Raw genomic sequence first — 11,102 nt, forward strand, 5'->3', positions numbered from 1 at the left:
ACCCCCCTAAACCTAATCCTAAACCTAACCCTTAACCTAACTGTTAACCTAACCCTAAACCTAACCCTAAACCTAACCCTTAACCTAACCCTTAACCTAACCCTAACCCTTAACCTAACCCTAACCCTTAACCTAACCCTTAACCTAACCCTAAACCTAACCCTAACCCTAACCCTTACCTTAAGTTGAATCGGCTTGCTTTCAAAGCGCTATTTAAAGCGCCCTTCTTTCTCCGTGCTCGCTGTTGTCGCCCTGTTGATGACATCAGCGACGCGGTTTAATTGGGCACGCTTTAGTCGAGCGCGGTTTTGTCAGGCAACGTAGAAAAAGTGCAGAGAAGAGCAATCAGGATGATTAGGGGGGCTGGAGGCCAAAACATTGCAGGAACTGGGCCTGGCTAGTCTAGTGAAGAGAAGGACCAGGGGAGACAGGATAGCAGTGATCCAATATTTGAGGGGCTGCCACAGAGAGGCGGGGGGGTCAAGCTATTTTCCAAAGCACCTGAAGGTCGGACAAAAAAAAAGCACCAATTTGCTTTTGCATTTCTCTCTCTCCCTTAAAGCATAGCAATTAAAGTACTGAAGCGGGCAAAGTCTCTGTCTCTTTTTTAAAATTTGTTTTTCCTTTTCTCTGTGTTTTCTTTTCTTAGGTGGGTGACATAATTTGAAATTAAGACAGAATAGGAAGAAAAAGCCTTTTCATAAAGGGTGACAGGACTAAAGCTAGAATAAGTGATAGAAATAAGAGAAGGGGAAATATTAGTGTATGCAGGTACATTTTTATATAAAAGTAATAACAAGAGAAAAAAGGGAATAATTGAATAACGATAGATTGCAGCATAATATAAATGTGTATTATTATTATTAGAAAAGCATAAATTGATTGAATGCAATAATTATGACTAACTTTATCAGTTTTTACTTGTGTTAGAATGTATGATGCCCAGGTACCACCACACTGTTCACACATTGATTCGATATATTTGTAATAAATAAATAAAAAATAAAAAAACTTGGGGGGAGAAAATGAAAAGCACTTTTGAGACTACAAGGACTTGGATGATTGAGAATTTCCAGGCTTCTGGTTGCTTTGACTTGGGACTCCTGACCCTGCTTTAAGAATCGACTTTCAATCTGATGAGTAGATTCTCTAAAAGAGGTTTGGAAGGAAACCAGCCAATTTTAAAGTGCTGTGCTGGCATTGGTTCTTTGGAATCATTTTCAAAGCGTGCACATAGCTGTAATATGCAAATGTGTGTGTTTGTGTGTGTGTGTGTGAGAGAGAGAGAGGGAGGGAGGGAGAGAGAGAGAGAGAGAGAGCAGCACTGTGAAGTGGTATATAAGTCAAGTGCTATTGATAGGAGTGAAAGCCAGCTGGAGCCATCCATTCACCCATCCATCTAGGTTGACTCAGCATTCCATCCTCCCAGGGTGGGTAAAATGAAGACCCAGATTGTTGGGAGCAATAGGCTGACTCTGTAAACTGCTTAGAGAGGGCTGCAAATCACTGTGAAGCGGTATATAAATCTAAGTGCTGTTGGTAGCAGTGAAAGCCAACTGGATCCATCCATTCACCCAACCACCCACCCAGATTGTTGGGGGCAATGTGCTGGCAGTAAGGTACTAAGAAGTGGTATATAAGTCTAAGTGCAAGTGCTATTTTAGCCTAGATTGGCATGTTGTGAATTCCCAGTCAGTCTGTCTGTCTGTCTCTCTCTTTCTCCCCCTCTCTCTCTTTTCTTCTCTTGCTCCCTCTTTCTCTCTCTCTCTCTCTCTCACACACAGACACCTAATACATGTCTCCAATGCTTTCCGGCTAATTTCTCTGTAAGCGATCTGTAATCTGAGAAAGATTCCCATTCCGCATTTGCTTGCCAAAGGAGAAAACACACAGACAGAGAGTCTCCCTCTTTCTCTCACAGTCTCTCTCACAGTCTCTCTCTCTCTCTCACACACACACACACAGTCACACAGTCTCTCTCTCACACAGAGACAGTCTCTCTCTCTCACACACACACAGTCTCTCAGTCTCTCTCTCACACAGTCTCTAACAGTCTCTCTCTCACACATAGTATCTCTCAGTCTTTCTCTCAGTTTCTCTCTCACACACAGTCTCTCTCACACAGTCCCTCACACAGTCTCTCTTACAGTCTCTCTCACACAGTCTCTCAGTCTCTCTCTCAGTCTCTCACAGTCTCTCTCTCTCACACACAGTCTCTCTCTCACACAGTCTATCAGTCTCTCTCACACACAGTGTCTCTCTCACACACAGTCTCTCTCTCATAGTTTCTCTCACACACACTCTCCCTCTCACAGTCTCAGTCTCTCTCTCACACACAGTCTCTCTCACACACACAGTCTCTCTCTCATATACACACACACAGTCTCTCTCTCATATACACACACACAGTCTCTCTCTCATATACACACACACTCTCTCTCACAGTCTCTCCCTCTATCTCTCAGTCTCACACACAGTCTCTTTCTCTCTCAGTCTCTCAGTATCTCACACAGTCTCTCTCTCTCACAGTCTCTCACTCTCAGTCTCTCACAGTCTCTCTCTCACACAGTCTCTCTCTCTCTCATATACACACAGTCTCTCTCACACACAGTCTCTCTAACACACTCTCTCTCACACACAGTCTCTCTCTGTCTCTCACAGTCTCTCTCACATGCACAGTCTCTCTCACACACACAGTCTCTCTCTCACACACAGTCTCTCTCTCATATACACACAGTCTCACTCTCATATACACACACAGTCTCTCTCACACACTCTCACACACAGTCTCTCTATCTCACACACAGTCTCTCTAACACACACTCTCTCACAGTCTCTCTCTCTCACACACAGTCTCTCACACAGTCTCTCTCACACACACAGTCTCTCTCTCATATACACAGTCTCTCTCTCTCTCACACACACTCTCTCTCACACACACACCACAAACCTTCCCGATTTTCCAACCACACGCCCCGCTCCCCACTTCTCCCTCCCCTTCCCGCCCTTCTTTTGCAAAAAGAAACAGAAAAAAGGGAGGATCCTTCCTTTGCACGAGGCGCTGGCGGGGGCGCGCGCAGTTCAAACCTCCGCTGCCTTCTCCGGGCCCCTTTTTTCCCGGTCCCCGGGAAGCTCGTCTCGCTCCACCCCGGTCGAATCCTGCATCCACACGTGCGCGGGAACCGGAGACCAACGTGGCCTTCCCGAATGCAGGCGCGGAATCCACGCCGCGCCCACCCGCGCGCGCGCGCCTGGAATAAACCGCCCCGTTTTTTTACAAACCACCAATCCTTGCTTGCCAAGCCTTCATTCGCCTGAGTTAATTGACTGGCTTGCTTTATTCTGCGGATGGGGGGTCCCCAGCCTGCATGCCAAGCCTGCTCAGTGCGGGTTTTTGTCGTGCAGACTCAGAGGAAATGCGTTGAACTTGCGGGTTATGCGGGTTGTGTGAACGCAGCTAGTCAGCCGACCCACCCGCACCGACCTACCCATCCCGGCATTCTGCCGGGAGGCAGCGATCTCTTGGCTTAACGCGATCTCCGCGTTTGGTCGCAATTTTTATGGATGCGCGCAGGAGGCCCGGACCTCCCACTCCTCCCTTTCAAACACGCTTTCCAGAAATGAGAAGAAAAGAGGCCCCGTAACAAGTGACCGTCGGGATCGGTCCGAATTGCAATTCTAGCGTTGGCAGGTATCCAAGCCAACTTTAAATCCTTCTTCTCGAATGGGTTTTCCCCCCCCCCGGGGGTCTGTAGAGTCTGTACCCCTTTGGGACCACCGTGACCTGGATGGAACCATCATCATCAGCCCTACTCAGGTGACCCTGAGGACAGAGATAAACCTCCAAGTGCTTCAAGGACCCCCTAGAAGGATGCAAATGACCAGCTGTCTGCAAGGAATATAAATCCTTCCATTTCTCACCATCCAGTCAGAGCTGAAGAAGCTTCTTGGGTAAGAAGCAAAACGTCTTCAAAAGAAAAAAACAAGAAAATCCAGTTGCCTCCTGAAAAAAGCACCTTTGGGACAACCACGACTTGGATGGCTGAGAATCCCTACATACTTTTAGCTATACAATTTGGGATGAACACCCTTGGTGGGTGTAGGAATGGATTGCTAGAGGAAAACATTGCAGGCTGCAGGAACCATTTGCACTACTCAGGTGACCCTGAGGACAGAGATAAACCTCCAAGTGCTTCAAGGACCCTCTAAAAGGGTATATTTGTAATTCTACATTCCCTATTCTATTATTTCTATTTCATTCTATTCTACATTTTATTCTATTCTTATTCCATTCTATTCTATTCCAAACTGTTCCGTTTCATTCCATTCTGCATTTTCTATTCTATTCTATTTCTATTTCATTCTATTCTATGTTCTATTCTATTCTTATTCCATTCTATTCTATTCCAAACAGTTCCGTTTCATTCCATTCTATTCCATTCCATTCTACATTCTCTATTCTATTCTATTTCATTCTATTCTACATTCTATTCTATTCTTATTCCATTCTATTCTATTCCAAACTGTTCCGTTTCATTCCATTCTGCATTTTCTATTCTATTCTATTTCTATTTCATTCTATTCTATGTTCTATTCTATTCTTATTCCATTCTATTCTATTCCAAACAGTTCCGTTTCATTCCATTCTATTCCATTCCATTCTACATTCTCTATTCTATTCTATTTCATTCTATTCTACATTCTATTCTATTCTTATTCCATTCTATTCTATTCTTATTCCATTCTATTCTATTCCAAACTGTTCCGTTTCATTCCATTCTGCATTTTCTATTCTATTCTATTTCTATTTCATTCTATTCTATGTTCTATTCTATTCTTATTCCATTCTATTTCATTCCATTCCATTCTGCATTTTCTATTCTATTTCTATTTCATTCTATTCTATGTTCTATTCTTTCTTATTCTAATTCTATTCTATTCTGTTCCATTCTATTCTATTCTAATGACAGGAACTCCTGAGGCTCAAGGTCGTTTTTCAACTTTCTCCCTCTGGATCTGGATGAGCTGGACTACATTTCCCATCATTTGCACACCGTATAAACGCCACGGAAAACATTGCAGACTGCAGGAACCATTTGCACTACTCAGGTGACCCTGAGGACAGAGATAAACCTCCAAATGCTTCAAGGACCCTCTAAAAGGGTCTATTTATAATTCTACATTCTCTATTCTATTCTATTTCTATTTCATTCTATTCTATTCCAAACCGTTCCGTTTCATTCCATTCTATTTCATTCCATTCCATTCTGCATTTTCTATTCTATTCTATTTCTATTTCATTCTATTCTATGTTCTATTCTATTCTTTCTTATTCTATTTCTTATTCTTTTCTTTTCTTTTCTATTCTGTTCCATTCTATTCTATTCCATTCTATTCTAATGACAGGAACTCCTGCAGACTTAAGGTCGTTTTCCAACTTTCTCCCTCTGGATCTGGATGAGCTGGACTACATTTCCCATCATTTGCACACAGTATAAACGCCACGGAAAACATTGCAGACTGCAGGAACCATTTGCCACTACTCAGGTGACCCTGAGGACACAGGTAAACCTCCAAGGGCTTCCACCCCCCACCATTCGGTCGGAGCTGAAGAAACTTCTTGGATGAGAAGCGAAATGTCTTCAAAAGAAAAAACAAGAGACAGTCCAGTTGCTTCCTTAAAAAAAAGCACCTTTGGGTTTTTCCTTGGTGTTTTATCTCTTAGTCCGGTCTGCAGCTCCGGGATTTCTATGTGGTCACCCCTCCCAACTACCACTGTAATTGCATCAGACCCTTCTTTGCCTTCAAAGTTATTGGGTGTCAGCGCTGGACTTCCTACAATCTGGATTTACTTGAAAGTAAAGCCCCAATCGAAAAGGTGCTTAATCCCAGCTCAAGGGGCCCAGAATTGGTCCATTTAATTTTTTTATAAACCCACCCAAATCCCATGAATGCAACGAGACCTCGCCTGGATTCACAAGAGCCTCTGAGCCTCTGAATGAAGCCCCAGTTCCTTGGGTTAGGATACGCTGCCAAACCCCAGCGTTCATTAACCCAAGCCTTTAGCATAAGTTGTGTGGATACGCGGTCCAGAGTCACAGCACTGGCATGACGCATTTCGAGTCTTCAGAATATCTGGGACGTTAAACCTATCGCCCATCTCCTCCCACTTATGACTGCAGGGCTGTAATTTTGTTGCTTGTATCCTTACGATTTATATTGAGACTGATGGTTTCCTGATTGCTTATTTGTACCCTATGACTATCATGAAGTGTTGCACCTGATGATTCTTGACGAATGTATCTTGTCTTTTTACGTCCACTGAGAGCATCTGCACCAAAGACAAATTCCTTATGTGTCTAATCACACTTGGCCAATAAAGAATTCTATTCTATTCTCCTCCTCTCCTCACCTATTCTCCTCTCCTATTCTATTCTATTCTATTCTACTCCCCTATTCTACTCTACTCTCCTATTTTCTCCTATCCTATTCTCCTCTCCTCTACTCTCCTCTTCTCCTCTCCTCTTCTCCTATTCTATTCTATTATCCCCTATTCTATTCTACTCTCCTATCCTATTCTCTCCTTTCCTCTCCTCTTCTCCTCTCCTATTCTCCCCTATTCTATTCTCCTTTCCTTTCCTCTCCTATTCTATTCTATTCTTCTATTCTATTCTCCTCCCCTATTCTACTCTCCTCTCCTATTCTTCCCTATCCTATTCTCTTCTACTTTCCTCTCCTCTTCTCCTCTCCTCTTCTCCTATTCTATTCTGTTCTATTCTCCCCTATTCTATTCTACTCTCCTATCCTATTCTCTCCTATTCTATTCTATTATCTCCTTTCCTCTCCTCTCCTATTCTATTCTCCTATTCTATTCTACTCTATTCTCCTCCCCTATTCTACTCTCCTCTCCTATTCTTCCCTATTCTATTCTCCTTTCCTCTCCTATTCTATTCTTCTATTCTATTCTTCTATTCTATTCTCCTCTCCTCTCCTATTCTATTCTATTCTATTCTCCTCCCCTATTCTACTCTACTCTCCTATTCTCCCCTATCCTATTCTCCTCTACTTTCCTCTCCTCTCCTCTTCTATTTTCCTATTCTATTCTATTCTATTCTCCCCTATTCTACTCTCTTCTCCTATTCTCTCCTATTCTATTCTATTCTCTCCTTTCCTCTCCTCTCCTATTCTATTCTACTCTATTCTCCTCCCCTATTCTCCTCTCCTCTCCTATTCTCTCCTATTCTATTCTCCTCTCCTTTCCTTTCCTATTCTATTCTAATCTATTCTCCTATTCTATTCTACTCTCCTATTCTCCTCTCCTCTGCTATTCTATTCTATACGAAGAGGCTCTGACTGTGCCTCACTGATCTTGGAAGTCTGCTAGAGATCATGAGCCGGCAGGCTCCCAATTTAAGGCTTCAATCCTGTCCCGATTGCTTGTTCACACGAGACGTCTAAACCCGCCTTTAAACCAAAAGACACATTCCTGCCCTCCTATGAAACGCCTTGATAAATTGGCTTTATGGACACCGCACGCGAATCCAAAGACTGAGTTCTCTCCCAACTCGCTCCGAGTCAGCCTAGTCGGTCGTGTGAACTCCTCCCCTCCCCTTTCCCCCCGCTGCTTCTACTGAAACCAACGGCACTCGCTTAACAACGAGGGTTGGGGGAGAATAGGTTACGGCCGAGTAACTTGCCTTTTTCGCCGAACCGCGGTTCCCCCAATGCCCCGCCCCCCCCCCGCTCCCAGAACGTGTGAACGAGTCCCAGGATGGAAATTAGCCGGATCCACCCCTGAAGGAATGCGTGGCGGAGCTTCAAGTGTTTTAGGATCGCATCCTGCGACTTCCCACCACACGGTCCCGATCCCCGCTCTTGTGGATTCAGTAGACCTGGAAGGGGGGGGGGAGTTCCTGCTCTCTCCCCATCTTCTCCGTTTAATAACGTGATTATTTTCCGTTTTCTGAGCCCGCCATGTTGAAATAACATGCCTTATTTCCATGCAGGGCATAGAATTTATGAAAACCGTGGATGAGTCTCTTGGAGTTATTTCTGTACGTTTGTGCACGTGTATGTGCCGCATTCCCACAACACATTTCTCCTGCTTACAGAACTGACCGTTCTCTGGGTTCGCAGACACTCAGGATCTCACCAAACCAGCAGGGGTGAGTGCGAACTTAAGTCTCTCTCCCGCCCCCAATGTTAAACAGAGTTAAGAACTAATGAAGATTAGCGCGTTGGGCGAACGGAGCCTGGTGTCTTTCGTTTTCCCGGGTTAAGAGCGTCGTGGGGACGAGTCATTCTAGCCACCATCCCTCCGTTTCACAAGCCACATCGTCCTCCTACATTGACTTTTCCCCCAAGCAACCAAAAGCAGCCAACCTTTGCTGTTGCTGCGTTCCTGACACCATCCCCGAGAGCCAAGGATGATGGGGACTGTAATCCAATGCGCCTGGAAAGAAGGCGGGTCTGGGGAAGGACGGACACACACACACACACACACACACACACACCTGTCAACTCGGGAGACACCAACCAAAGCGCATCTTCAAACATACCCAGTCGAAAAAAAAGGTCATCCAAATCTCAGAGATGCGCGGCACACCAGAAGCGATCCAATACGGTCCCGTTAGGGAGGGGCTGCAGACTCCCTCCCCCACCCCCCTCTCCTTCCCGGGAACCAAAATCCGCGCAATGTCCCCGCAGTCTTCAGAGCCCTTAAGGCGTGGATTTGGGCGCAACATCTCTGGATCGGGTCTAACCCCCCCCCCCAGGGCTGCCCACTCGTCTCTTAAAAGGGAGGCTGCGGATCTAAGGAGAGTCGGGGCGGCCACCCGGGAGCAGGGAGCCCTGCGGAGGAGCCCAGGGGCGCCCGCGCTTCTCCTGCGCAAACCGGGGCTGGCTGCTTGCGCGTCCGGCCAGGCAGATCCTGGAGGAACCCCGAGCCCCACGGAGGGGAAACCTCCACCCGAAAAGGCAGGCGGACCCCGGAGTCCCCAACCCACCCCCCGGTCCGAATTCGAGACGGCCAAGCCGGGAGAGGCGCGCCGGATCTCCCTTTCCCTGCCCGCAACTCGCCTGTTAATAAACCTGTGCCAAAAAGGGGATCGTGGAAAAAAAGGGGGCGGAGGGAGAGAGAAAAAACCCAGCCGCGCCACCCAGGCATCGTTCTCCCCCAGCCACCCACCCACCCACCCGAGATCTCGCGTCCTGCGTGGCATCCCCTTCCCTTTCGGGGCCAGCGGAGGGGCAGCCTTTACCTTACCTGCGTGAAGTTTGCGATCCTAGCTTTCTTGCCCTCCGGCGGGGGGGAACAAAAAAAAAACCAAAACGACGGAGCCCCCCCCTCCGCGCGCACTCGCTTCCACTCCCCTCCTCTTCCACTTCGACACCCTGGTTCCAATATGGCATCCGCGCACTGCGCATGTGTGTGCCTGCCTCGGCTCGGGGGGCTGCTGGACTCCCCGCTTGCGTGTCTGTCTGTGTGTCTGTGTGTGTGTGTGAGAGAGAGTGAATGGGAGCGCGGAGCGCGTGCCTCCTTTGGCAGCCCTTGGCCAACATTTGCTTTGCGCAAAAAAAGAAAAGAAGAAGTGACACCTCCCCACCCCACGCTCTCTCCCCGCTGGGATCTGCCCACCCCGTGCGAGGATTCCGCGGTGCACGCGTGGGCGCGCCTGAACGGGCAAAGCGCGGGGCTTTCAATTGACGGCGGTCGCGCACGTGTGAAAAGGTGCGGCGGGCAAACCTCGGAGGAGGCGAAGAAGTCTGGTTCTAAGCGGGTTCGGGCATCCTCCTTGCTTGTCTGAAATGGTATAAACTAGAAGACCTCCAAGGTCCCCTCCAACTCTGTTATTCTATTCTATTCTATTCTATTCTATTCTATTCTATTCTATTCTATTCTATTCTATTCCATTCCACTCCACTCTGTTCTACATTCTCTATTCTATTCTATTTCATTCTAATTTCTATTCTATTTCATTCTATTTTATATTCTATTCTATTCTATTTCTTATTCTATTCTATTCTATTTCATTCTATTCCCGTTATTTCACACAAATAAGTAAAAAAATAGTTGTTCAGAAGATAAAGAATGTTGACATCAATAGTGTTTCAACCAACTATGCTTCAATATCACCACATCCTACAAAGTTAGGTAGTGAGTGGTGTGGTGGCTTAGAGGTGGAGCTCTTGCCTCACAATCAGGAGTCTATGAGTTCAATCCTAGGTAGAGATGGATATTTTTCTCCGGGCACAATGAGAATATATTTGCTGAACAAAACTCCACATTGGCAACAGGAAAGGCATCTGGCCAGTAAACATTCAGTTCCATTCAATTGCCCAGACTCCACCCCGCAATGGATTATGAGATCATTAAAAGATGATGATGATGATGATAATAAGCTATGTTGTGTTTTAATGACATTTTGTTATAACATAGAATTCCATGCACCATGCTAAAGCATAAATCTAGTTTTTCAGCTAGGCATCCATCCCTCGGAATGTGAAGTTAGGATAATGTGCTGTTTTAACATTTCTGCATTGGAAGCATGTTTGCGCATAATTTAGCCCTTCTCTTCCTATTCACAGTCCTTTGGTTCACGTTGTTTATATTGTAGATCCTTATTACAAATTATAATTTTCCTTAAGTGCTTTGCTAGATAGACAGAAAGTATGGAGATGCAGTCAAAACACAAATAAGTCATAAAACAGGTTATATCATTCCAGTATAAGAACTAAAAAAAAACACCAAGGTGAAAGATAGAACAGAGAGATGTGCTGAAAATGGCTAGAGGGGACAATTTAAAGGGTGCAGTTGATAATTCCTGAATGCCTAGATGGGTGTTTTTCAAATAACCCCTTTAAGACATGTGGACTTCAACTCCCAGAATACCTCAGCCAGCATGCTTTAAGACATGCGGACTTCAACTCCCAGAATACCTCAGCCACCATGTTTTAAGACATGCGGACTTCAACTCCCACAATACCTCAGCCACCATGCTTTAAGCCATGTGGACTTCAACTCCCAGAATACCTCAGCAGGCATGATTCCAGAATTCCTTTAAACATGCTGGCTACAGAATTCTGGGACTTGAAGTCTACAC

This window comes from Thamnophis sirtalis, unplaced genomic scaffold (assembly GCF_051295495.1).
Source record: "Thamnophis sirtalis isolate CommonGarterSnake01/CBP01778 unplaced genomic scaffold, rThaSir2_p1.2 scaffold_9, whole genome shotgun sequence".
NCBI classification, from domain to species: domain Eukaryota; kingdom Metazoa; phylum Chordata; class Lepidosauria; order Squamata; family Natricidae; genus Thamnophis; species Thamnophis sirtalis.